General features: G+C 35.2%; 1 protein-coding gene and 1 long non-coding RNA gene across 3 annotated transcripts in view; one reads left to right on the plus strand and one right to left on the minus strand.

The window, feature by feature from the left end:
- The window catches only part of LOC134662534 (uncharacterized), a 266,893-nt gene that overhangs the window by 233,601 nt on the left and 6,375 nt on the right, over positions 1-26,917 (minus strand). The window lies entirely within an intron of this gene.
- LOC134662517 (uncharacterized) overlaps positions 1,930-26,917 on the plus strand; it is a 121,486-nt gene continuing 96,498 nt past the window's right edge. The window contains exon 1 of one of the 2 annotated variants that reach the window (XM_063518771.1): positions 1,930-2,231. The gene's annotated coding sequence lies outside the window, so the exon portion shown is untranslated. The remainder of the gene's footprint in view (positions 2,232-26,917) is intronic. The other variant, XM_063518772.1, reaches the window with a different exon arrangement.

A 26,917-nucleotide genomic window follows, 5' to 3' on the forward strand; every position in this document is an offset into this window, starting at 1 on the left:
CCCGAATTGCGCTGCAAAAGAGAACTAGTTGAAATCTAAACTATAACATATCTAGAATAGATCTAGTACCTGTCGTCTTTTGTGAATATCTTGAAGTTCGAATACGGCAGTAATTGCTATACAATATTGAAACAAAAATCAACCTTCTTTTCGTAGGTACTAAATATGGTTCACTATGGCTATGAACTTGTGGAAGTACTTAGTGACTTTTGCTTGTCACCTGACGATTTATTATTACTCGATGTCAAATCGATGTCAATATAACATGAGGTTAAATTGAAATCGAATTGTAGGTTTTAACTAGAGTTTTTTAATCGATAATCTCAAGTCAAATGAGAGAAATGTGAAAGCGTGATTCATTTTCATTTCATTAGGGATCGCTTAATCAGTTGAGGATTACTGACTTTAGAAATCGCTGAGTAAACGCTTAAATGTGGTTCGTGTGCTAAAAAAGTGTTAATTAAAGGTTTTGTAAAAGCTATTTAACAATGAAATCTATCGAGGTTTAATGCAGTTTGGTTTCTTTTAGAAAACAAAAGAATGTTTCCTTTAAGTAAAATGAGCTTACTTAAAGGAGGGTTTAAGGCACTTTCCCTCCAGGGTCCATATTTTTTTTCCAATCTGTATAATATTATGGTCCCGGTAGTGTTTTATAATTCAATTTCACATATATCTCAAACGCTCACGTTTTTCTTAGCGAGATGTTAGTCATATAAATTAAAGTCATAAAAACCCTTAATTTTACTGAACTTTGCTGTTTGTCGCTTCTTTTCAGCTGCTTTTTTTAGGTATCTATGCCCTTAAATTGTTTCACCTGATATAGATGTACCAAATTTTTAGCTATATCCCAAACAGTGGCCCCTTTGTTGGTATCGTACGCCTTTTGTCCAAGTTCGGATTTCAAGGGTCTGATTTTTGGCCTGATTTTGGTGTGTAATCGAAAGTCAAACCTTTTAATGACAGTTTGGATTGCACCAAAACTGACATGTTCAAGCTCAGCAAGCTTTCTTTAAGTGAATCCTTTTGGAGTAATTCATAATTCATAATTTATTTATTGCATCCATGGTTGTTACATTGATGTTACATAGTGAAAGTGAGTTTGATATGGACCCTGGTAGGGCACAGCAAAGGTAGACCATTTGTTCACAATAGATTTCCTCTTTTCCGCTGCCTACGCATTTTGAGTGTGAAATAATTCATAAGAAAATCAAATAACCTAAGCCAAAGCAGACATTCAAACGGATTGGCATACATTTTAAGTAAAAAAATTCGTTATTCTATCGAAATAAATGTTTGTCAATTTGTATATATGTACTTAACGTCAGTCTTTATGCTGATGACGATAAAAATTAAATTTATCAAACAAGAAATTCGCATCCCGGTAAGGGCATTTTGTTGTGTGATAAGCAAAGCAGATATTTGTTTCTGAATCATGGGTGTTGTCAATGAATTTATTGAAGTATTTGCATATCATATATTTCTTTGTCTGAGTACCCACAACACAAGCCTTCTTCAGCTTACTGTAGAGTTTAGTCAATTTATATAAGGGCATCGTATTGGGTATTATTTATTTAAACAAGAAATAAGCACGTACGTTTTCGTAGTTTAATAACAGCGTCTCAGAATAGTACTTAATCTCAGCTTGAGGAACATCTACCCTTGAGAGCGACGAAAGGCGGTTTCATAGTCGTTATCAGTTACTTAAACACGGTTAAAATAAAAGCGAAAGTTCGAAAACAAATCACAGAAAAAAGTAGTACCTTTGAAGTTATTTGCTCAACATCCTACGTTAAGTTGAATTCCCATCGGCGTCGACACTGCAGAAAAACTCAACTAAATCCAAAAACGTCTTCAGCCGGTACCTTACTCGCCCTACAGGCTTCTGGATCCGTTTTTTCTTTCACGTTCGTCCTTACAGCGCATACTTAATATCTATTTGCTCGTACCGCGAGGTAAGCGGGTTGAGAGAGGGGAGGCAGTAGGGACAGGCGCGTTGGGGTCTCCCCAGCCAGTCGAGGCTGCGGCGTCACACAGAGCGCACTCGCGGCCACCCGTTTATAAAATTACTGAACCACCGTGCCAGTGACGTGATCAGTGCTTGCACATGCGTGTGTGGTGACCGAGTTGATTATAGTGGACGAGTGACTTGTGTGTGTGATTGCGTGCCACTAAGTGAGTTCGGAGCGAGTTTAAGGACGGTGGTTACTCTGCAATCTCTGAAATTGCTTTGGGTAAGTCTTAGTTTTTATTAGTTGTAAAATTTGCATGGTAACGGGATTGCTGTTTATTTGGCCGATGTTATCTTTAATTTATGCAGGTCTATCACATTACCTAATTCAGAGACGTGTTAGGAATACAGACACATGTTTAAACAGATTAATTACTACACTATCCTATTGATTTGCTTTAACTTTGCTGACTATTGATTTAGGAAAACTTTTGGGTCAATGCGGCATCGCATTTATTATTCAGAACATTTAAGTATTTGAACTGACCGGCGCGGTGCCGCAACTGAATCATTTAACAAATATTTAAAGTGAATTTTAAAATACTTCCGAATTTTAAACGATCGTAAATAACTAGAACGGCATCCAAATTTTAAAAATCTGTGTCACCGCATCTCGATTTCAATTAAAAAACACTGAGGAAAGTGGATAACCGCTTCTCCATATAAACGTATTCCCACTCTTTCCTTCCTAGACAAGTACGAGTATGAAACATTAAAGAAAATATTTTTAGATAATTTTATGTATATTAACCTCAACTATGCCCCTTCGATTGATTCTTTTCGATTTACGCTTTTTTAAGCATGACATTTTATAATAATTTCGTATTTACATATTTATTTGCATAAACTGGAACATACCTACTTCTTTTCTAGTATAACAGTTAATGATTTACTTACTCTACACGGTAAAACATCCGAAATCACTGGAACTCGGAAATCCGTAGCAGGTGCTACAGCAACACTTCCAAAATGTAATGGCGGTTACGCCGTAGCAGACCAGCTGCTACAAATCTTTCGTAGCACACTAGTTACGATCAACATAACGGAGCGGATTTAGCAAAATAAAAAAAGTGCGGCCAAGTGCGAGTCGGACTCGCGCACGGAGGGTTCCGCACCATCAACAAAAAATAGAGCAAAACAAGCAAAAAAACGGTCACCCATCCAAGTACTGACCCCGCCCGACGTTGCTTAACTTCGGTAAAAAATCACGTTTGTTGTATGGGAGCCCCACTTAAATCTTTATTTTATTCTGTTTTTAGTATTTGTTGTTATAGCGGCAACAGAAATACATCATCTGTGAAAATTTCGTCTAGCTATCACGGTTCGTGAGATACAGCCTGGTGACAGACGGACGGACGGACGGACGGACGGACAGCGGAGTCTTAGTAATAGGGTCCCGTTTTTACCCTTTGGGTACGGAACCCTAAAAATGAAAATATAATTTGGAACTGATTTTTTTTTGTACCAACCACGTACTAAAAGACGCAGCGAACGGGGTCTGAAGCAAGGGTATTGACGGCATGACTAGAGGTACCTATCCGGATACTGTGTACTCATGAACGAACGTTGTGGAGATCCTTGAGAAAGCATTTATCCAAGAGGAATATTCTGAATGTGTTATTACATTACAGTTTATGAATTTGGTCTCGATTTGTTTTTAGGGTTCCGTACCCAAAGGGTAAAAAACGGGACCCTATTACTAAGACTTCGCTGTCCGTCCGTCCGTCCGTCAGTCCGTCTGTCACCAGGCTCTATCTCATGAACCGCGATAGCTAGACAATTGAAATTTTCACAAATGATGTATCTCTGTTGCCGCTATAAAATAAAATACTAAAAATAAAATAAAATAAATATTTAAGGGGGGCTCCCATACAACAAACACGATTTTTTTGCTCTATTTTTTGCTGATGGCGCGGAACCCTCTGTGCGCGAGTCCGACTCGCACTTGGCCGGTTTTTTTATTCTTCAACCAGAAATGTAACTTTTGATAGCTGCAAGATCATCCATAACAAATCCAGATTAAATTCATATACCAAACCTGTTAGTACAAAAGGAATAAGCGCCCTATTCAGCAATATTTAAAAATAGCTTGAACGGCAATCATCTGGTTACATGTACCTAATTGAATCCTTGTTAAACAAAATTAACTACTAAATACTTAACCTGAACTGAAATAAACTTAAACTGTATTGATTTTACACTTACCTAAACTAAATTTGGTAATTACACGCAAATGTTTGGTTTCACGTGAATATCAGCAGGTGACATGACCATACATCGGGGTTTTCGGTGCGAGAATGTTTCACACTAGCCAAATATCAGATAAAAACCGTAAAAATCGATACTAATTTAACATTTCTAAGCACATTTGGACCTTGCTACCTACGTTTAATTCATAGTTTGGTAATTATTTTACAATAAACAAAGTTATAAATACACGAAATCATTCCCGCACCGAAAACCGAGATGTATGGACATATATGTAAGTACCTACTTATTAGCCTTTTTAATATCTGGTAATTTCTAATGCCCCCTAACTTTTGTGGGAATTTTAATATTATTTCTTCTCAGAATCACGAACTCTTACCAGTCTTACTGAGACAAGAAATGTTCAATTTTTTTGGTGATTTTTGATATGTTTTCAATACCACCTTCTATCTGTAAGAAACGGACAAACAAAATATGCATGAAAATTATATCTAAGGTCAACCGAGGTAAATGCGTCTCTTGTGGTTTACCACGCACGCATTTATGCGTCTCTTGTGGTAAATGCGTCATTTGAATATATCTTCGAAAGGCAACATATTATATAACTATTATAGCCGTCTGCATTAAAATTTCAGTGACCACACTTCAAACAGAGAGGGTTGCAATAGAATAAAATATTTAAAAGACGCATTTACCTCAAGTGACGCATTTACCTCAGTTGATCTTACGTCATTTCTTAGCGGGGCACGGCGTGCCGTGAATCATTCTTTAACCTTCAATAGGTACATAACATGACATCGTAAAAATGATGTAGGCACCTAAGTACTTACCTGTATTAATTAAAGAAAGTAGACAGCTTTTTAGAAATAATTGTTCCATAAAAGAGAAAAGATGTTTTGGTCCTAAGGTGAAGTTGTCAGTACATTTAATTAGTATTTAGCTACTTCTTACCAATTATTAGGTATCGGTTTCGTGATCTTTTGCAAACATTAGTTAATTAGTTAATTTCAAAAAAATCTAAATTTTGAAAGCCTTTACCTCGGAAACTATTCAATCTACAGAGACCGTTCTAATTTCGTATTATAGAAAATTTAGTCTTCTTTAAAAACGTCTAAAAAAGGTACTATCAAAAACTAGTCCTTTAGGGTTAGACTCGCCCAAAACTAAAAAAAAACCGACATTTTCGCGGTTTTTTCGATTTTTGACAAGGATGCGTTCGGCGCTAGTAGTCACAAACTTGGAATATTCATTGGACCAACATCATAAATAAGTCTGCAGAATATCAGAACTAACCGGATTTGACGCAAAAGGGCCTCGTTATAAAATTCGTCAATTTTACTGGATTATATCTAAGATACATACGTAAAATCTAAGACAATTTCGTGCTTCAAATTTACATTTTGCGGTAAATCTGATTGTTAAAAGTTGACAATTCAGTACAGTGCCATCTGTTTTGGATGTCAAACAAAGGACACGTTTTATTCTTAGACCTCTCAATTACAATCATTTATCTTTGCCATAAGTATATGTATAGTAACTAAATATACAAGAGTTGGTGTAGGAACCGCCGCTGTCTGGGATATTCAAAGCTGACCTCGTACTCGTATATTAGCCCCCGTTAGTTTATGCAGTGGACGCCTGCCAATTTGATTACATTACAAGTAGGTACAAGCTTAACTAGTTTTTTTTATTCTGGGCTACTAAATTAGAACAAAACTTGATTTATTAATTTAACAGCTCTAACATAATAAGTTAAATAACATGTTAGTAAAAATGACGCCTTGAAGAACCACATACGTTTGTGATAGTTACGTAAATATAATTACAGGCGTATTCTAATTTTAGTTACTCGATCTGTTTCCGACATGATATTGACCGAGTTTCATATCGAAAACAGATCGAATAACTAAAACTCGAATACGCCTCTTGATCATCGTTCTAAATAAAACTATGAAGTTACTAGAATATCAAAACAGTTTCATTCTAAATTATAGTTCGTTTTTTTTAGCATTAGAAAGAACTTGAAAGAAGGTAAGCGATCTTGACATGACTTTTAATTGAAAGACGCTTTTTAAATATCAGTAACTATTACTTATGAAAGCAGAAGAATATAAATGATCGTATTAGATTCATAATTGTTACATATTTGCCTTAACTTATTTTTAAAATGTGTTTTTCATTTAAAAGACACATCAAGATTGTTTACCTGTTTTCTAATGCTAAAAAAAACGAACTATAGGTACGTAAAGAAACGTTCCCACATGTCTATATCTGAATATATAACCACTATGGTATGCTGATAAATATTTATCTTTGATCGTAACGGCATGCGCGCCGTGTGAAAATATGTAAAACAAATAGCAGTAGCAAAAGATTTATCGAGAGACCCATCGTGTTTCCATTTACAAATTCGAAAAGAAAAAGCACAAACAAATGTGGAATTGCAAGCAACGGTGACCGCGGAAACCATTTGGTTCTGGGGTTGCGTCGAAAAATAAGTAAACTGGGAAAATGGGAAACCGTAGTTCGACACAATACGCCGGGTAGGCTTAGGCTATCACCGTCCCGGGAACTAATTGTGGTTAAACGGCGGTTTACTTGAGTAAGTGAGTATTGTGAGTGTACGAGGGTTAATTTGAAAATAAATGATCTTGGAACGTGATTTTTATGGTGTGTATATTTTGAAAAATTAATCTATATATATACCTAGTTCAAATGTACCTTGCGGTAAATACTTAGGAATATAAAAGCGAAAGACCACAAAATTTTTAAAAAATAAATAAAGTTGGTCGTCTTTGCCATAATGTATCTACAGGTCAATAATTAAGTAAATACATACTTAGTTATATCACTTTTAGTATTTATAACCATAAATATTGTTACATATAGGTATCAATTGTTAAAAGTAATAGTAGATACCTATATCCTATATCATATTATTTAAAACTATACAACCACTCATCGTAAAGGTATTATCTATGTTTTAAGTAACCATTGCTCGTAACATATATTATAAATTTTTTTTTAATATATCCGTAGTCTGTTTTTTTTAAAGATGAAGTAATGCAAGGGCATCCTCCTAGGGGATTTCCTAAGGAGGAAATAGTATGGACAGCTCATTCGTTTCTTGCATAGAAAACGTATACCGTAGTACAAGATAAATAAAATTAAACCATTTAAGAATTATTAAACTCCACTAAAGTTTCTTCATATTTATACTTTATTAACCATTTTCGTCTGTATAAAGTGTCAATTTTTTTTCATCCTACCATCCAAAATCATAAAAAAAAATGTTCAAAGTGATTTATATACCAAGTTACCTACATTATATTCGGTTCCAATTAGGTAAGTTGAAAGACAGAAGTCATACATATGTCTAAAACAAAGCAAAGTTATTTCTAGAACTTTGCTGCATTGAAGTCATTAAAATTTTCGCTTCAACTTTAGTTTGAATCGAACGAACAACGCGAGAATGTATTAAACTGTTTTATTACAAATTTGAATATGAAAGTAAAATTAATTGATTTCACAATGGACATCATGGAATTCATTCACGTCAAGCATGCGTGCCTGAAACAACGAGCTGTAAAGGAAACATTTCAGGCAGCACTTCATTTCATGAAGCGAATTGGAGATTGTTTATTTTTTTACGTTTTAAAGCCTGTATCAGCCTGTAATATTTATTAAAATTTTATTATTAACTAATTTTCGCAAAGTATATTTTTGTCCGTCTACTAGTTCATGGCATAGCTTAGTGATCGTTAGAACTTACTAGAAAGTACTTACACCGAAACTGATAGAATAAAAATAAGTATTCATACAGCTCTTTATATTACTAAATTTAGATGGTTTAAGAATTAAAACGACTGTCATCTTTATAATTTTTTCAACCTAAATTGCCTCGTAGATAGCTCACAAGAGATTTGAAACGGAGCGATTAGGTAGTCCACTGACGTAACCGAGTCTAGATTACCTTGGATTAAGAACGTCGCTTGACAACCAGAGCCACTAGACTTAACAAGCTCGTCTTACAACCCTAGTGTTAACTATAAAAATATTTAAACGAACTTTGAAGGACACCGTTAATAGTTTCGAAATATTAAAGTATAAAGATTACGAGTTAAATTCTACAGGATTGCAAATAAGTTAAGTATATAGGTACTGGCAATAAAATTATCAATTCTGAACAACTAGTGAAGTACAACTTATTTAGAAATAAGTATATCCATTTCTACAACTACTTATTTAACCTTTAGTTCAGTTAAGCGCTTGTTTTACGTTTTTAGGGTTCCGTAGCCAAATGGCAAAAAACGGAACCCTTATAGATTCGTCATGTCTGTCTGTCTGTCTGTCTGTCTGTCCGTCTGTCCGTCTGTCCGTCTGTCCGTCTGTCCGTCTGTCTGTCCGTCCGTATGTCACAGCCACTTTTCTCCGAAACTATAAGAACTATACTGTTGAAACTTGATAAGTAGATGTATTCTGTGAACCGCATTAAGATTTTCACACAAAAATAGAAAAAAAACAATAAATTTTTGGTGTTCCCCATACTTCGAACTGAAACTCAAAAACTTTTTTTTCATCAAACCCATACGTGTGGGGTATCTCTGGATAGGTCTTCAAAAATGATATTGAGGTTTCTAATATCATTTTTTTCTAAACTGAATAGTTTGCGCGAGAGACACTTCCAAAGTGGTAAAATGTGTGTCCCCCCCCCTGTAACTTCTAAAATAAGAGAATGATAAAACTAAAAAAAATATATGATGTACATTACCATGTAAACTTCCACCGAAAATTGGTTTGAACGAGATCTAGTAAGTAGTTTTTTTTTATACGTCTTAAATCGCCTAAATACGGAACCCTTCATGGGCGAGTCCGACTCGCACTTGGCCGCTTTTTTTTTACCGAGCATTAAGTTATATACTTTTTCTACTCCCGTACTTTTATTTGTCATTTAAAGGGTCGCACACACCTTTAAGATAAGTCTTTAGTCTGCCCCAAAAAAGAATTTGTGCATACACGCAGTGTCTTTTTGGCGATTTTACGATACTTCGTGTAATGACCACTTAAAAAATATTTAATGAAATACAGTGTTGCCAACCTTATTTTAAATGTCATCTCTCAAAGTAAGTGCTTGGTCGTAGAAAAAGTATTGTATGCAACGTTGTTTATCTGAGTCAAAAAATACTCGTGGCGTCTTTATTAACAATTTTCGGCTTCGCCTCAAATTGTTACTCACGCCACTCGGCTTTTTTGACTTAAACAACGGTTGCATAAAATACTATAATATAACCTGAGTATGCCTTGTTATTATAGTTTAATAATAACGGAAGATTTTTCCTTCGTTCTTATAATATTTTTTTCGAGTATCTCAAGCAAATAAGAACATTATATAAATAATTACATAGGTAGCCAGTAATAAAAATGTTTCTTTTTTTAATAGTTGATGGATGATTCTTGTAGCCCAAAAAAATATAAATCACTATAATCAGCTTTTGGATGATTCACGATCACTAGATAATATCGGGATAATTAAACTCATCGGGAGCTCGAAATCAATACAAAAGGTAATCACGGTTCATAACTCGGTCGATATAAGTCTAGTTATAATAAATCACTACCTATATTTCAATTAAACATAACAAACACACACGTGAAAAGGGTGTAGTCAAATAAGTGAAAATATACCATCCGTTGCTCGCGGTAACGAGTAACGTATTTACGGGTACATTTTAAGACAAAATAACCAACATTTTATGAAGAATGCCACGAACAGAAATAGATGTGAAATATTTTTATCCCGAGTAATTGAAATATTCTCTCGGGAATGATGGCAACATTTAACTCAGAGCTACGGTAAAGTCCACACATTTAAGGAAAGTTTTTACAGCTAATTCAATTTATTTTGAAACATCAGTCATTGCCAGTAGCAGTATTGGTAGATGAGTATCATTGAGTAATGCTTTTAATGTACGAGTATAACTAATTTACAGTTTGCATATTTACTATAAATACTTAAATAAAGATTAGGGGGCATTTTTTGGAAAATGTAAATGTAAATATAAGTACCTACCTACTATTCTCATTTCATCTTATTATCAATTAGTCCTCACTTAAGGGCAATTGGAAAACACCAAATTATAAAATCCCGAATGGAAGCACGTGTACGCCTCGTAGCGTGGCTACCAGTATTCAACAAACAATTGATATCACCTTTACCTACTCTACGAATATATTCATCACTTTGTTTTGAGTAAGCACACAGACACATACTTCACACATAACACACATAGATTAATAATAATAATAAAACGAATGACCGCAATACAATTGTTATACTCTATCAAAATAATTGTCGATCCTTGTATTGTATAGCCCCAATGCCAGAGGCACTCCCCAAGTAACATTAACTGCTACAGGTCTACTATGTCACTGAATGGCACATAAGATGCGCTATTTCGGTTTTATCCAATCTTCTTAGGTCTTTTATAGGACCAATAGGTGGTATTTGAGAAACGTTCGACTACTATAAGAACCACAAATTGTTACTTGGGTCTGTATGGATAAGCATATCGTGCTCCTTTTACATGTGTAATGGAGCAGGGCAAAGTTATTTATATATAGATCTAAAATACATAATGCAGAACCTAGACCCCGTCGCTGGCTAAATGCTGCACCTGCATGACACGGGACACCATATATGTTTAAATTGTCGCGTACATTCATACTCGTATATACAAACATGTCCCACGGGCATTATTATTTTTACACAACGCTTGTTTTCAGCTACAATCCAAATAGCAGCTTATTTACGACTTCCTGCTTAGCTCTGTTAGCATTATGCATTGAAAATGTTTCTGACGACCCTTCGCTGTTGTTATGTCCAAAAGTTGGAAATAAAGTGTGGTAGCAAGTGTCCGAAGTTGGCCAACGAGACCAACGGTTTAGTATAAAGTTGGCACTGAAACAATTCCGCAATTTAAACTAGGCACTATTTTCTGCATCAGCCATTTAAACAGCCCACGGCTCAAACGTTTCATTGGAATTCGTTTCATTTAGAAAACTAGTGTTTTATAAATATCTTAAATAGTATTTTTCTACTCCCGTACTTTTATTTGTCATTTAAAGGGTCGTGCACACACCTTTAAAACCCTACCTTATAGTTATCAAGACAAGTCTTTAGTCTATTCCCCAAAAAAGAATTTGTGCATACACACAGTATGTTTTTGGCGATTTTACGATAAGTACTTCGTGTAATGATCACTTAAAAAATATTGAATGAAATACAGTGTTGTCATCTTTATTTTAAATGTTATCTTTGACAAATAAGTGAACCATAAACATGTTTTTTTTTCATTCATTCATTCATTCTTTTCCCGCCCGTACCCTCCATTTTTGCTACTTCTTGAATTAATATTACCTATGTATTTGTTAAATTTACAATTTTATTTCAAAGTAAGTGCGTGGTCGTAGAAAAAGTATTGTATGCAACGTTGTTTAACTCGGTCAAAAAATACTCGTGGCGTGTTTATTAACAATTTTCGGCTTCGCCTCAAATTGTTACTCACGCCACTCGCCTTTTTTGACCTCTCTTAAACAACGGTTGCATAAAATACTATTTTATTAGTGATATAAATATAAATGCACCAGTTATACTATACTATTATGACATCACATATTTTATAACAAGGTAAACGAGTACGTTGTCAGAGCGCGATATTACCGGTATTTCGTATATTTTTGCTTTATACTAACAGTTTTTAATTTACATTAAATGTGAAATCTTATGAAATTATAATGCAAACTTTTAATTACGCAACATCATAATTACACCAAGTTTTAAATAATGTGGCAGCACAAAAGCGATATAATCTCACTGAATACATTTTGATGAAAACTGCATCGTAATACTGGCTGGTAAAGCGGCGAATCATGTTTTCATACTTTTCATCGCCACGCAAAACCTTTTTTCCGTCTGTATTTTAACTTGTTTTAACAGTTTATGGCTGTTAAATGTTTTTTATAGCTTCTTTTGCCTGGCTCCTTCCCATTTACTTGGGGTCGGCCCTTCTAATCATGCGTCGCCAGGCCGGTCGGTCCTGGGTCGTCTCTGGTCTTAGATTTCCATTCTTCATATCTTTTCTTACAACTGCCATCCAGGTTGTCAGGGGTCTCCCTGGTCCCCGGGCTGCAACAGCCATATCCAGGACTTTTTTGGTCATGTGTTCTGTTGGTCATTGTGAAATGTTTTTTATAGCTTCTCATAAAATTTATAATACAGTTCATGGATGTTAGAACTAAAGCTCGTATGGTTTCAATTTACTTCTATCTTTTTGTCCTAAATATCTATAAGTAAGATGGGTGGCGGACAAGATGGAAAGCTCAAAAGCCGCCATTAAAACTCCAAACTTTTTGTTTGGAACCATTTCCTGTATTATCATAGTACCTCTAGCCTTATTATAATTTTGATGTCCTTTTCACCTTATTGAGGAATATTAGAAGGACCCTTTGCACGCTTTTTTAACTTGGTATAATGAAATACTTCATAGTTCTAAATAATACTACTACTAAGTAAAAAATAATACTACTAACGTATTGGAACGGGGTATAGCTACTCTATTGTCAACTTAATTATGTTTATTTTTCTAATATTTACAATGATACCTAATTTTAATTGTATATATTTCCGACATACATTTGTATATAATAATGTAAATAACGCGTCTGTGATAATGTATGATCAATACAAATAAAAAATATGATTATGAATATGAATAATACCTACTCAGGTTTTTGGCAACTTTAAGACCTACGGTGCCACAGACAGAAATTTTATTACCTTACAAAGCACAAACAATAGACGTGTTTAATGCCAAAATGGGCAGGCAAATATGGTTTATCAATTCAACTGACCAACCACAATTGGTCTAAATATTGAAGTACATATGTATTATGTACTTGTACCTAACCTTGCCGCAATACCAACTGGCGACTGAGATCATATTGCTATCTCCTTTACCCTTGCTAACCAAGAGTAAAAGAGATGGCATTACGACCTGACTCGCTACTTAGTTTTTCGGCAATTAGTTAGTCTGTGTTCATACCTCGTGCCCTATTAAAGTTTAGTTTGACAGTGCTCTTGTTATTTCTTACTAAAGAAACGTAACATTCATGAGGACTTTAAACATTTTATTATTACTTATTTAACGTTATGTTGTTACCGCTGATACACAAAAGCCATTAATAATAAATAAATAAATAAATATAATAAATAAAAAAGCTTTATTTCTTCCACACATACTTCAAACAAAATAAATATATAACATTAAAGTAAAAGATAACTTAAAAATTAAATTAAAAAATATGTGGGCCCCTTTCGGGTAAAAGCCTCCCCCAAGGAGTTCCATTCCTCTCTATTTTGAGCTATCTCTAGCCATTTTGGACCCGCCGTTTCTACTAGCTCGTCTGACCATCTGCCACGTGGTCGGCCTTTGCCTCTTGAGCCCTGCGGCCCAGACCACTTTACTGTTCGTATGGTCCATCTGTCGTCTCTATATCTGGCAACGTGTCCTGCCCATTTCCATTTTCCCTGGAGTGAGAATGTTAAAGCGTCAGTAATTTTAGTTTTTCTTCTGATATCATCATTCCTCACTCTGTACTTTAATTTTATGCCTAGTAGGCTTCTCTCCATTCGCCTCTGCGTAGTTTGTATTTTTTGTCTGGTTGTGTAATCGAACGTCCAAGTTTGGCAACCTTAGGTGAGGCATGGTAGAATTTCTGAATCTATCACAATTTTTTTGGTTTGGAGTTGCGATTTAAAAATTTCCTTATTTGCCCAGTATTTCTTCCAGCTGATCGCTATTCTTCGGTCGACTTCTGTAGAGTTTCTATCTTTGCTGAAAGAGATTTGTTTTCCCAGATATACGTAGCTGTCGACGAACTCAAGAGGTATATTATTTACTAAAATTGGTACAGTATGTGAATTCGTCATAACTTTCGTTTTTTCAAGGTTCATTTCTAGTCCAATTTTAATACTGGCTTCATTAAGGTCGTTTATCATGGTACACAAAATAGCTCATTTGAAATAATAAACAACCTTATGTACAAAATAACTATTAATCATACCTACTAGTTAACTTTGTCGTTACACGCATTTGAGCCCCTTTTCGACCTTCATAACGTAGGGAGCTTTAAATCCTTCCTGCCTTAGAGGGTGAATTGAAAACCCTCGTTTTACCTCAGGTCCAAACACCAATTCATTTAAACTCTTATCTTTTTAAGTTTAGATAAGAACCCCTAGTATTTAATAATTTAGGCGCCTTTGAATTTATTTATACTTGCGAGTATTATATTATTTCGAAATGAAAGATTAAATTTCCAATTCCCAGCCTGCTGCTGCTTTTCAGTTGAACCACACTTTTTAGGTTGCTAGAAAATACAATGTAGTTGTTAATTTAGAAAGTTGTTAGTAAATTACGTCTTTACGTATTTTGGTTTCAGTTTCAGTTAAGTAAATATCAAGAACAACCAACATCAACATAGATCAAATCGATACTTCCTAAGAATATTGAGACAAGTATCAATTTGACGATATTGCTTTTTCTTTACATATTTAAGTGCTTATTATTAAAAGTTAAAAGCAAAATTGTAAACTCGGGAACCGCTTGGAAGCGTGGTGCCAATTATGAGAACAGGATTCCAAAAAAAATAGATGAACCCCTAGCTAGGGCTATGATTGTATGCAACAATAGGCTAGATGACAAATTTTCATTTATGGTAACAATCAATCAGGTTCGTTTTTAGGATCACATGTCTATATGGGACAGTCAAAGTCCGACAGTCGTACTTCACTCGCGAAACGCCCCGAACAAATCGCTATGTGAATGTGACGTCAAGGTCACTGAGATCACATCTTGAAGTATGAATAAAACAAGAAAATTGCATTTTTGTCGGGGAAATTTTGCGTTTATGTATATAGTTGCTATACACACTTTTTTTTTTTTTGATAAAATGTGAGGAATGGAATGGTATCCTTACTTATTTTGTTTTTGAAAATTAAAAAAAAACTTAAATAATTAAACTTTCAGGTGCTGTATTGTTGTATTATTTCCATATTTTTTTAAATATTCACAATATTGTGGTAAATTGCTCATTTGCTATCTATTTTACTAGATTTTGTTATAAAATTCAACCTGTGTCATCATCCCTATTAGGTATGGACGTAAGCTATCTTTGAATTTAACACCTTATTATTATTTCATTTTCATAAGAAGTTTGACCCGGACATTCAATATTTCGCTCTCTGATAGGGTAAGTATGGCCCGACGTGCTCTTGACTGGTTTTTGTTATCCTCAATGATTACCTATTTCATATATTTAAGTATCTGTATATTTATCACTACGCTCACAGAACAAGTTAGAATGGCGATGCGAGCAGGGTACGTGTCGCCGCCGGTTTTGAGCAAACGCTCGCATGCTACTCGCCCGCGCTGACCGAAAAACGAAGTAAACATGCCTTTTGCGCCAAAATAACCTTCAGATTAAGAAGCCAGAGATCAAATCTGCCTAAAGGAGGCGTATCCACCATGCACACAAGGCGCTAGCTAGTTTTTACTACCGTTGCGCGAGTGTTAGTAAATGTGGAGAGGAACGAGCGGCGACACCGGTCCCGCGGGCGCGCGATAGCCATTCTAACCTCTTTAATATGTTCTGTGCTGTACTAACTGATTTAAAAAAAAATTACAAGTTGACCCTTGGGATGGACATGGCTGCTTTATTAATACGGAATCGTTTATCAGGAAGGAACAATGACAGAGACCAAATACCGGTACTATAATCAAATTATATGAAACAAAGATACTCGTAATAATCAAATATACCTACCTACAACCGACCCACTGATTCGTAGAACCGTGTAATTGAGAAGCATTGATACGATGTCGTAATAATTTGTCGCGGTCCGCTGACTGCTAATGGGGGTGGGTCTTAATCGATGTTATTACTAATTCAGTTCAGAATATTATTCAGTATGAATGGCCGCATTCTAACAATGCTTATAAGATGTCACAGCGATACGATACCGATCTGTCAGTGTCAAAAGTGACTTTTTGATTGACAAAAAAGAAACCTTGGGTCGAGCCGAACTCTACACTGCTTATGGATAATTGCCATTTCCTGCATCAAATCTATACAGTTGGCAACGCTGCAGCAGTAATGCTGCTATGGTTTCAATCCGAATATAATCCTGGAATATTTTTTATGACGCTCTTGGACACGTCAGAGTAAATAAAAACTTATAAAACTTATGTTAATGTTTTTCTCTAAATTAAAATCGGTCGATATCGATTCGGATTTTGAAATAGACATCTATTAGATATCTTGTAGACATCACCAAGATACGATAACGATATGTTTAAGATCTAACCTGTCAAATTTGTAATTTGCGCGATTCTGGAGATACTCTTGAACGATTTCCACAAGATATGACTTGGAGATCTAATTCACATCTAATAGATATCTAACTCGCACTAACGTAAAAGTGACATTGGTTGCTCGAATTGCACTGCAAAAGAGAACTAGTTGAAATATAAACTATAACGTATCTAGAATGGATCTAATACGTTTCGTCTCTTGTGAATATCTTGAAGTTCGAATACGGCAGTCGGTTATCCCTAGACCTCCCACAATGACTGGTCCTTGGGGGAGGTCTAGGGATAACATACAAGCGACCCTGCCTACGAAGCCGGTGGTCCTGGGTACGAATCCCGGGTGATCTCTACCGGGATTCGAACCAGGACCACCGGCTGATGTGATGAGCACAGATATTTGTTCCTGAGTCATAGATGTTTTCTATGTGTTTAAGTTTATATATAATATATCGTTGTCTAAGTACCCACAACCACAGACAAGACATCCTCTAGACTGAGCATAGTAACGCTACCCCCTCTGCCACTTATACGGTAGTTTTACTCCATCTTCGAGTCAATCCCGTGCCGTGATTGGTCCGTGTCTTTGAACGGACCAATCACGGCACGGGATTCGCTCACCTCGTCCCCCCGCCCCCCAGTATTTTTGGCAGCATCGGCTTCATGAAATAATTGCTCTAAACTCCGTCTAGAGGATTCCTAGTCTATACACAACACAAGCCTTCTTGAGCTTACCGTGGGACTTAGTCAATCTGTGGAAGCGTGTACTTATATTTATATTCATTTAATCTATTTATTTTTTTATTTATCCCTTATAGCGGACGTATTCAGGTTTCGACATTAGTAACCTTATCACGCACTCCTGATGCGTGGGACGCGGAGGGTTATAGGGGTAGGTGTTTGGAAGTTTTACAGAGTGGTATTAATGTTAAGTCTGAAAGGTGTAATCGGGATATTTACCTGCCTTAATCTGAAACGACACTTTCGGGCCATTAGCTAATTGTGTTTAACGTTAACGTTTGAGAAGGGTAGATGTAGATATGAAGCCTACATTGTTTTATTGGGAGCAGATGCAAATGTGACATTTAATAATTCTAACAATCAGGGTTAGATTAGACAATAACAATATTTACGATGTATATTTTGTAAACCTGTTGTATTCATTATTAATGGCTAGCATGTAAAAATACCTACATATAATGATTTTGTTATGTCTGAGTATACCTACTCTGAGGGGCGTAAATGTTCAAACCCCGAAATTGCGAGAAAAATCTACTGTCCCATAGAAAACAATGACATAATTTTGATTCGCCAAAATAATACGTAGCAATACTGAAGGTTTTTAGAAAAAGGCCACTTAGAGATCGTATTTATAACAAAATAGGCATATCATTTATGAAAATATAACTCTTTATAATTTTATGAGGTATATGCTATTTGGTCGTTACTTGTGTTTCAGGATTGCCGAAAATTTGGAAATTTTACGGCGAGCCTTATTCCAATTTCGACCTAAGATGTTTTTCGAGTTTTTATTTTAAACGATTTTCATTGTGGGCTCAGCCAACAACAGAATTGGGTACAGGCTTCAGTTATATTTACATAATGAAGCCTACTTCTCGTATACGTCCGTTTATTCTTAAAATTTCAAATTTAAACGCTTTTGCAGTTCTTTAACAGATGATCATAGAGAAGCATGTCATTCAAGAGCGACGTCAAAAGTTCACATCGCAAAAATTGTTATGCGCACTTACTAAAAAATAGTGTCAAAATTTTTTATAAGTATCAGCATTTTCTGACTTCCCTCAATATTACCAATACACTGTTAAAGAATTCTTGCATAAATATTAATGTGTAAAAAAAACTTTAATCCCGATGAACTCTAAACCTCAGAGGACCTAAAATCGCCATACAAAAAAGGCATTGGAAGAATGAGCTGTGTGCGCTTCAGGGTAGGATTACTCTTACGGAACGTTACAACTTCGCCAAATGACGCCATTATACATACTAGGTACATGGAAACGTTAAAACTTTGTGTAAACAAGCCGTTAACCCTAATTTCGCATTCAAAACAAAAATCTAATACACGGAATAAGCGATAACATAATAATGTATGCGCAAATTACGCATTTATTTAAGTGGGTAGTTACGGCAATGCGTGAGCGTCGCTTTAGCCTACAGAACGTTATGATGCTTATAACTCCGTGCTTAAAGGAAAGAGCGTATTGTGATAGAAAATTCTAAGTACGTAGGTCCTTTTACGTAAACGCCAGTGCGGCGTGTTACAAACGGGCGAAATAAAATGCTGAGGGATTTCACATGGAAAAATTAGGTAACCTATATTACTCAAATGTACATCGAAAAACGTTGTGATTTTAAAACGTAAATCTGCATTTATTTTACAAATAATTTTAAACGACTATTAATTAGCAACAAGGTGTTCAACGTGTTGACTGCTAATGTTTAAAATAAAAATAAAAACACTGCATATTGTGCGCAGTAGCACGGTTTAGGGCTAAAACATACAAGCTCTAATTAAGGACATAATTATTAGTTCATATAGGTGCATATTTATGCAAATGAATCATACTAGTAAAGTGATATGATAAAATAAAATAAAATATTTTTATGGGCGAATTCAATGAATTTGTAAAATTATACATAAGTAGAATTCCACTTGAGTTTGCGTCCGCATTTAATTTTCGGCGCCCACGGGAATCTAACTCCCTTCACTTTAATCCTTACCTCCTTAGATTATTATAAATCAAACAAGAAAATCAAATCACACATACGATTTACAGATTTCGTAGTCAAAATGTGAATTGTTGAGGTTGTGAATAGACCCATTTGTAACAATGCTTAGGGTTGCGGAACAAGAACGGATGCGGAAGCAAACGGGTTTAAAGAGGTTCGACTTTCAGTGCATCCGACTGTGAACCCTTGTCTTAGACATTTTACATCACATTCAACATATCACGCTACACGATCCCTACCCTTTGCTTTTATGACTTTGACTTCACTTATTTCGTTTTGTCTTGACGTTTCAACTTTATGCATACATTCTGAATGTACAACAATCCTATCCAAAAAATTGTGCAGTGTCGGCGACCAACGTAGAGGTAACTGCGAATATCGGTGAAAGGCTTGGTCGGAAAAAACGTCCTTTCAGAACGTAATCTAATACCACGCTGACTACGCAAGCAAATGTGGCCCGAGCGCTGCCGAAACCCACAAAATAGATCTCTATTATCGTAATGTGTAACCTGAATCTGATCCAAAAGGCCAGTTAAAAGGAAAATGAGTTGAACAAACGATGGAAAGAAATGTGATACGTGAAGTATAAATGGCTCATGAAATTTAGCTTAAGGATATTGCCTCCTTAGACTCCCGGGCGTTCGAAAAGGAATTTTTTATAGCTTATAGCCCTGATAATACAAACATGAGACCGATGACGTCATTACGCTTATGGTTGTGAGGAAAATACAAAACGTGACGCACAGTAATGAGTATAACCTACAATTAACGCCTTCATTTCTTACAGCTTGTTTGTTGCTTTTATTTGGTACCTACACCTAGGTAACAAATTGAATTATTGTTGTTATTTGTGTTTTTACGTAATCACAATACTATATATAAATTATAAAGTGAAATATATTTTATAGACTAATAAAAGGTAGGTTAGGAGCTTATATAATTTGTATGAGACCTGTTTTTCGTTACTAACCTTTATAATAATTAAAAAATCAAACGGTCAGGCATAGCTATCATGATTAAAATATTAATCTTTTGACAGATCAAAAACACTGCACAATAATGACATTTTCGAAGTCAGCTAAAATGGTGGTCTTCGCACACTACAAAATTGTTGTGAAATTACTAGTTCGTGATATGGCACAAAACGCAAACGGGACATCCATTATCACTGATTACCAATTACTGCTAATGGCTACTTTCAGTTAATTGAAAGATTTTGGGGCACTGAGTACGACATCTGGCTTTATGATTAAGGGTTTTGTGAAATTTAATTTTGAAAAAGTCAAGGATATTTAACGATCATTAAAGCACATATTTTTAATGTATTAATAAGTGTAGGTGTAGATTCTGTGTAGAATAGTAAATACTTATAGTAACTTCAGGTTAGGATACTATTAATTACAATACCACCTGGCTCTTTCAAAGCTTATTTCATGACTAAATTTGGGTCAAACCAATCCACATTAAACTGTACATTTATCAGCATTTCTAATTTTATTATTTCGACTTATTTACTTACCTTCTGTTCGCTCAGTAACCGTATGTGAGACTTGGCCTCCGACAGAGGACAGCGCCACTTCCACTATCCAACACAATCCAACTCCACGGCCTAGGGAGTTATAGCTTTTTTTTACAATCCATAAATCCCGCGGGAACAATATAGACCTTTGCCCTTTAGTACACCTGCATGAAATAAGATATTTTTCAAGCAAGTGCGATGAAAAAAATATTGTAACTACTGCATGGTTCTTATAAAATTAAGTCTGAACTAAATCTTTAATCGTATGCCTTTAACTGCCGTATTTTTACGCCTTAATAACCCGCTTTGGTTCTACATTCCACATCGCAAAGGCAAAAAGCAATTGATGTTTCTTATAAATCTTATTTACCGAAGCGTAGCGAAGGTCTACGTTTTGACTCGGGCATTTTGCTTTTGTATGTCCGGATGTTCTCCTCTACAGATCGCAATTCTCAACCGATTCTTGTGAAATTTTGTGTCCAGATTCTATGAGTAAATATTTTTTTTTTGTCATCCCGTTTTTGGAAATTTTCAAAAATGGAGGAGTTGTGATACCTTGCGCTTAAACAAATAGTCGTATCGATATCATAAGAGTATTTTCTTTTTGAGACACATTTACATAGTAAATGGCAAAAAATGCAGAAAAATTGTATTGCTGGTTTAGGCGGTATTTAGATATTTAGTTTGTACTCGAGAATGAGTAGACGAATTTCGTCAGCTTAGCTAAGAACTATCATGGCGCGTTTTGTAAACAATCGCTTTTTGTGTTTGCACACTGAAAGTCTGGGTTCGATCCCCAGTAAGACATAACTTTTTGTATTTTTTTTTTCACTTAAACTTCGTATTTTTTTTTTATAAATTAAAATCTTTGTATTGTTGATTGATCAAACTGCTGTGTGGCGCTGTCATCGTGCACGGTCCCAATAAGCTATGCTCGCGAGGTCTACAGCTCACAGAGCCACTAGTAATAAATTTGAACAACAAGTCCCAGATCCAACGAGAGCACTCTGTGGATTCTGACCCAAAACTTACGCAACTTCTGATCTGATGATACGAGTAGGTATTATGAAGGGAACTAAAAGCTTCGACTCATTTTATTTAACCTGGATATTACAGTTTCTTATTTACCTTTTCCACGGCTCATTGGCTCCATTCTTCGGTAAACTAGTTAATAACTTTCTCACATTACGCCTTCATACTCTTAGAAGTGTTTGATGCTTCTAGGACAAAGTATTTTACATGGGAAAGCCATAAAGTTGTATCTCCAACGGGGTTCTATAGGACATACGCTTTCTGGATAACAACGGAGGCATTGTATTAGTTTTATGAAAGTATCGTTACGTTCTTAGGTAGTTGTATTAAGAACCTTATACGTTGAGCATTTTCTGCAAGCTTGGGAGTTTATCGGACATCGAAAAAGTCAACGTATTATTACTTAGGAAAAGAGAATGGACCGTTATTAGTTTTGGAATGAACTGGGTCTTCCTATGTGCCGAGTCACTGATTTTCGTGGCATTATAGTATGATTAGGACCGTATTAAGTTGTGCAAACTTCTTAATTAACAATTGGAAAGTCGCGCTCTAGTTTCAAACACTTTTAATCGCTAAGGGGTCCACTACACCCAGTAGTTTTTTTTGTGACTGACTATATAATAACACTATTGCAATATGATGAAATGTGTACACATATTCAAACCATTTCAGAACAGCTAATTGACAAAACTGGCCCCCAATTGGCCCCAAACAGAGCCGAACCGCATAAAACGAATAACAATCAAATGCAAGATAGATCGATATGGTTCTGAAGCGTAAACTCATATATTATTAGTGTCATAGCTAGAATGTTTCTAAATCGAACGCACGAACGTATCAGTATGTGATGAAAGGATGAATGTATTATTGTAGGTATTATTTTTTCTTGTTAGGTACAAGCTAAATTAGTGTCAATTTTTTTTTACCTGATATAAAGTCGTAAGTTACCTACCTAGAAACCTAGACGTTTATGTAGCCCTTAACTATCACATCGAAGTAAGGTACATATATCTTAACTCATCAAACGTATCTTAACTCTCTATTATTGTACCGAAGAGTTAAAAAACTTAGGTCTTAACGTAACGCGATTACAATACTAATATCTTATTATGTAAATGTGAGAATATAATGACTTATATATATTTCTAATGGTTCTAGGCTTTTCTCAGACTCATGATTATATTTTATGATTGCTCAATATTCCCGTTATATTTTGTGATGCGGTTAAACAATCTAGAAATTACAATGATTCATTTAATTAATATTATTTTAATAATTATACTACCCGCGTCTTCGTCTACATGGAATGATGATGATGATGATTGATAAAAACTGTCGTGTCCCTCTTCGGGCCTCAAACTATCTATATAACAAATTTCATCTAAATTGGTTCAGCGTTTTAAGCGTGAAGGGGTAACAGACAGACAGAGCTCCTCACGCATTTATATTACTAGTTAAGTAGATGTATACGTTCAATATCTTGGGGAGCTCAATCACTTAACATAATTGATGATGTCCTTTCATTCCAAGTAGGTACATACTTCCCATATAACATAAACTTTCTAAAGAATGTTTTTCAGATAACTATTCACATAAAACTACCAAAACTTACCAGAGAGAACGAATAGGCCTAAAGGAAACATTGTATGAATAGAGTTTATTCAAAAACCTTTAAAGTGGATTTAGGTAAAGGGTACATGCCTTCACAAGCGCTAGAGGAGCCCTTGCCTGGTACATATTTGCTATGAGATGAGTTGACATAGCGACGTAGGGTACCGCCAGCGGAAACGATATAGTATACCTTTAGTAAAACTGTGAGTTCAAAAATGTAAACGAATATATGACATAAAAATTTGTGGTGGTTATTGACTTAAAAATATAAGGTCATCAATAGCTATGCTATTTTCAATCAAGTTTTAGTCAGAATAATCCATGTAGTAATTAAATATGCGAAAACGGCAGATTTGTCAGTGACCGATACGTAGGTATACTACACATTTTTTTACAAAATACATACAATTTCGATGTAAAGGAACTTTGAAATGGGCCCCCCCATTTCATAAAAATGCTAGAATTCTTATAATAGTATTACAAGATCTAAGTCAAATTACGTTTAATTAAATTAGCACTACATTTTGGAATTTCTTAACTTATACAGCCATATTCGAACTTTAAGATACGTCAAATATTAGATCTCGAAACGATATGGATTGGATATGTCAGTGTCAAACAAGTGTCAAAAGTGACGTTTTTGTTTGAAGAAACGTCACTTTTACACTTGTTTGACACTGACATATCCAATCCATATCGTTTCGATATCCAATATTTGACGTATCTTAAAGTTCGAATATGGCTATAGTCTGGTCGCTTAAAATGTTGTCATTGAATCACGTGAGCAATGTGACCCACGGCCGCTGAAAGGTCACAAACTTGTTCCAATACTTGTTAATAAATCTGTTTATTCTTGTTTTATGGTCCTGTTAACCTTGGAAAATTACAAAGACATAATAGAATCTTATTACTTTTGTGTACTCATGTAACACATCTGAAGTTGCGGGCGTCCATAGGCTACGGAGACTGCTTACCGTCAGGCCATACGACCGGCCGTATGCTTGTTTGCTACCCACGTAGTATAAAGGAGTCATTACTTTCAACCTTAGTTACTTATTAGAAAAATTCTGTGCCAAAATACCAATTACTTTTCAAAACGATTGCCACTATTGCCTATATTTTTTTAAAGTAAGTTTCTGTATTTTATACCAATTAAAACATAATTAACGGATTTTAGGTACTTCGTCTTCCCCAAGTATTCTTCAAACTAAACTTTTCAAAAAGACGTCTCTTCTCAGAACAGTCTAAAATGTCTAAATCGTCTAAGATGGCGTAAATTTTTCACCAACACGACTGGTGCTCGCAAAAACAGGCTTTATCCCCCAGTAACGCAATTTGTAACTGCCCCGCGGTAAGACTGACTGAGTGCGCGACACTTTTGCGAACCGTACATTGACAGAAATGGGTCACTTCTCATCCTGTCGCGCATTTACCTGAAGGCGAAGATAAAGGTGAAGCCCGCTTGTGTGGATTGGGAATTGATAGTGTTACTGTGAACAGAAAGCGTCAAATACTTATGTGCGTATTACCAGAAATGCGTATTTATCAATGCAATTTTACATTACCGTAAAATGGGGTGAGTAGAGTTCGCGGGGAGAGTTGGGTTATGAATGGGGAGAGAAGGGTTGAAAGGGGGTGAGATGTGTTTTTAAGGCTACTGCTACAAAAATAATGTATGGCAATTTAAAATGGATCTATAGTAATACTCATAATAAAAAAACAAACGATCCAACAATCTTCCAAAATCACCTTTGTATCCCAACTCACCCCAAATACGAGGGACTACTGGTCGAGGTGGGTTTTCCTGTTTATCGTCAAAGTTATAAAATGGAACTAGCCAAAATAAAATAAAAACTAAAATACAAACGTACGGAACACTTATTATTATATACACCATTTAGTTCCCATATGTAAAAACAAAATGTTATCAAGGTTTGAATGTCAGTTTTGCGCCTACTCACCCCATTTTCCGGTATAGTATTGTACGAGTATTTACCAATAAGTAGTGTGCTACCTTAATATAATCATATATTATCTACGGTGACGCAATACTAATCTTAACTGGATCAGCGCGTGCACTATGTAACTTCTATATACACTCATGGGCAAATTTAGAGGAACGCAAAAAAAGTTTAATTACTAATTTTGAAATTACTGTAGATGCTATTTTTTTTCTCTTCCTCTAAATTTTTCCATTGGTAATAGTTATCTTTACGCGCTGTAATATTGCACTGGCCTGTACATTTGCAGTAGCATCATTAAGTATATAATTTATGTCTATACATAACTTCGTGTTATCTACGTACCTACCTAATATAATTTTCCAAAAGTATTTTATTAAAACGGACTATGCCAAAGTAACGTGTATAAGTAAGTACATGAAACTTGAAGAAAACCCATTCTAACCGCTAAATAATAATAATCTCTATTTTATTAAATATTGTCGCATATGTTTAAAAATAATAGACCTTAATTACCAATACTTAGACTTACCCCATTATTCATAAAACTTTACAAGCCTCACTTTGTTAATTTATGTTTTATCCCTTTTTTACACATAAATAAATCAAAATGAGAGATTAAGACAAACGATTAGGTAATAGCAAATTGAGGTACCTATGTAGCGCATTTATGAATAACACCATTAGTAAGTATAATTGTTACCAACTATAGGGCACTTGAAATCTGGGGGCACGGCAGTGCCCCCGCCAAGTCGAGCAAAACAAAGAGGCACGGCCGTACCATCCTTTTCTCGAAGCGATTCAGGCGATTTTCGACGTGCTGTAATTTTGTGCTGGCTGAAGCTAGAACCCTGAATTTTCAGTGACATATAGGGCTTAACATGCTTTATATATATTCTGAAAAACATTAAATCTGAACTTGTAGTTTAAGAATTATTGTACGTCAAAGTTCCTTAGTTTCGACACTGACACACTTATACACTCACCGATCATCATTCTCAATCTCATACTTCTAGCATACCCACAAGCTTGAATTTTAAAACATAAGTAGTTTTCAGCTTATCAAGCCATAGAAAACCTAAAAATATTGCAATATCAGTCACGTTTTAAATAAGTTTGTAATCCCATATAAATATATGCTATTACAAAGTTACTGTTGCAGTTCCTACAAATAGGTAAAGTAAAGGTACACTACGATGTGAGTATGAATGAAGATGTGTTTAGTTATGATATGTATATACATAGTATGGGTATGAGTACCCGAAAAGAAGGACTGCCTACAAAAAGAGATGAGATCCCATCAAAAACATTACATGTAAAAAGGTGCAAGTCTCGCAACGCTTTTACTACAAAAAAGTTTTGAGATGTAATGTGAAACCAAGTCGGTTATTTTAATCAGGGATGT

The sequence above is a fragment of the Cydia amplana genome, chromosome 3 (assembly GCF_948474715.1).
Source record: "Cydia amplana chromosome 3, ilCydAmpl1.1, whole genome shotgun sequence".
Taxonomy (NCBI): Eukaryota; Metazoa; Arthropoda; class Insecta; order Lepidoptera; family Tortricidae; genus Cydia; species Cydia amplana.